The 2,500-nt window shown below is 40.5% G+C and overlaps 1 protein-coding gene across 2 annotated transcripts in view; it reads left to right on the forward strand.

Moving 5' to 3' along the window:
• fibcd1b (fibrinogen C domain containing 1b) overlaps positions 1-2,500 on the forward strand; it is a 114,153-nt gene that overhangs the window by 20,102 nt on the left and 91,551 nt on the right. The gene's annotated exons all lie outside the window — the stretch shown is intronic.

Consider the following 2,500-nt stretch of genomic DNA (forward strand, 5'->3'; position numbering starts at 1 on the left):
CAGTTTTAAACAGCACCAACATTTACATATACAGACACAATTCCTCTCACACACATTTACACATGAATGAATACACACACATACTAATGTAGGTATGGAGACAGATACAAATATGCAGACAGGTACGCACACACACACACACACACACACACACACACACACACACACACACACACACACACACACACACACACACACACACACAGATATTATTAAATACATTATTCATATAGCTTGTGGGCAGTGCATATCTGCACCATATCTATGTATTTGATGTATGTATTCATGAAGAACCGGGCTGGAATTCCGTTCCTGTGTCTATGATTGTGTAAATATGTGTGTGTTTGTGTTTGCATGTGTGTGTATGTGTGTGTGAATGTGTGTGAGATACACAGACAGAGGGAGAGGGAGAGTGCTCCAGTATTTTACATTTTCGATACATTTGTAAGTAATAGTATAATTCAAGACTGTTTCATAATGAAAAATAGAATTTGTTTATTTGTGTGTTTGTGTGTGTGTGTGTAAGAGAGAGAGAGTTAGCGAGTGAGTGAGACTGTGAGAGAGAGCACGAAAGAGAGAAATGTGTGTGTGTGTGTACGCTTACATTGTTAGAAGCTGAATTAAATTGAACCCTACAACTCTATGTGAGTGTGTGTGTTTTTGTGTGCTTGTGTGTGTGTTTGGTATATGTGTGTGTACGTGTGTGTGTATGTGTGTCATGTGCAGAGGCTACTTGTACTAGAAAAGCACCTAACGATGATTGCTAATGATGTTCTTAGTGGATTTTTACACACACACACACACACACACACACACATACGTATGTTTGTGTGTCAGTGCATGTGCATTTTGTGTGTGTGTGTGTGTGTTCCTGTGGTTTGGTTCACAGTTCTACTGTGCATTTATGAGTGTGGGTGTGGGTGTGTGTGTGTATTCCTGTGGTTTGGTTCACAGTTCCACTGTGCATATGTGTGTGTGTGTTTACCCATACAAATTCGGGTCAGACATTCCCTGGTGTTCCTGCGGTCTTTTGGGTCTTTGCAATCAATAAATAATTAAAGCTATTAAAACCAGAAGAGAGCAGCTCTGATGTCTGTCAGCACTTGTAATTAAGCTTTAAACGTAGCGAGACCATGCAACATTTCAGCTGGAAAGATTGACTGCACAAATACCTAGTTGTTAATCTTTGTGTGTCTGTCTGTGTGTGTCAGTGTGTGTGTGTGTGAGTGTGTGTGTGTGTGTCTGTCTCTGTGTGTGTGTGTGTGTTTGTTTGTCTAGAATGATGTATATAGGGTCCTATAATATCCTTGATGCGGATAATGTGGATGGAATGGCAGTGTATTAAAATGATACCAAAAATGACTGTAGAGAAATGCATGCAATAGCGTTACAGGCAACATTTTTGCCAGTGTGAGTGACACGTCACATGGCATGTCAAAGCTGTTTGTCAAAGACAACTAGCCAACGTTAATGACTCAACAACTCAACTGTCAACAACATTATATCAACTTCTCGCGATCAGGGTTTTTAAAATGAATACCGAGTTTGCCACACTGATGGCAAACTGACGCCTCCCTGTGCGTTGTGAACCTCACAGAAGCCATTGGGGCAGTATCTGAATATCCGTAGAATAACCATAAGACTTCCAATGTACATGTAGACTTTTAAAACACAAGTGGCTCACTGACTTAGTACAAGTCTTGTAACTGGAAACCAAAGGGTAATCTCCCCTTATGCCCTATGCCCTATGTATCTAATGTATAACAGCATCTCTGCTAAGATGTGTATATATGTATATGTAAGGCCCCATGTATCTAATGTATAACAGCATCTCTGCTAAGATGTATAAGCCGTGTGTCAAATGTTAGGTTGGCAATGAATCAGCCAGGATTCCAGACATGGAGATCCATTTGATGATGTTAACCACTGGTTGCTTTTTCATTTTTCCTCCATACACGCATAAACACACACACACACACAAACACACAGGCATACACACACACACACACATATTCCCATGCACTCTTATCTAAATCTCTTACCAACAGCACCTTAGTAATCCTCTTATGTTGTTCCACCACCTAGGTCTCCTGGACCTGTTAGTGTTTGTGTTTGTGTGTGTGTGTGTGTGTGTGTGTGTGTGTGTGTGTTTGTGTGTGTGTGTGTGTGTGTGTGTGTGTGTGTGTGTGTGTGTGTGTGTGTGCGTGTGTGTGTGTATCTGCAAAACCGATGGTGCTTTTATCATTTTGGGAGATAAATGTGCATTTTGTGAACATGTTGAGAGAAAGAGAGCATACACATATTTAACATTAAAATGCTTATATGTGTATATCTGTGTATTTGTATGTATATGTGTGTGTGTGTGTGTGTGTGTTTCTAGATTGGGAGTGTGGGTCTTACTTAACACACTCAGCATTATCAGTGTTGATCAGTTTTGAGTTCCTCCTGTAGTGCTCTCATGCATTTGCATTGCTGCTGCCATATCATCATATGGGAGTTG

This window comes from Clupea harengus, chromosome 12, assembly GCF_900700415.2.
Source record: "Clupea harengus chromosome 12, Ch_v2.0.2, whole genome shotgun sequence".
NCBI lineage: Eukaryota > Metazoa > Chordata > Actinopteri > Clupeiformes > Clupeidae > Clupea > Clupea harengus.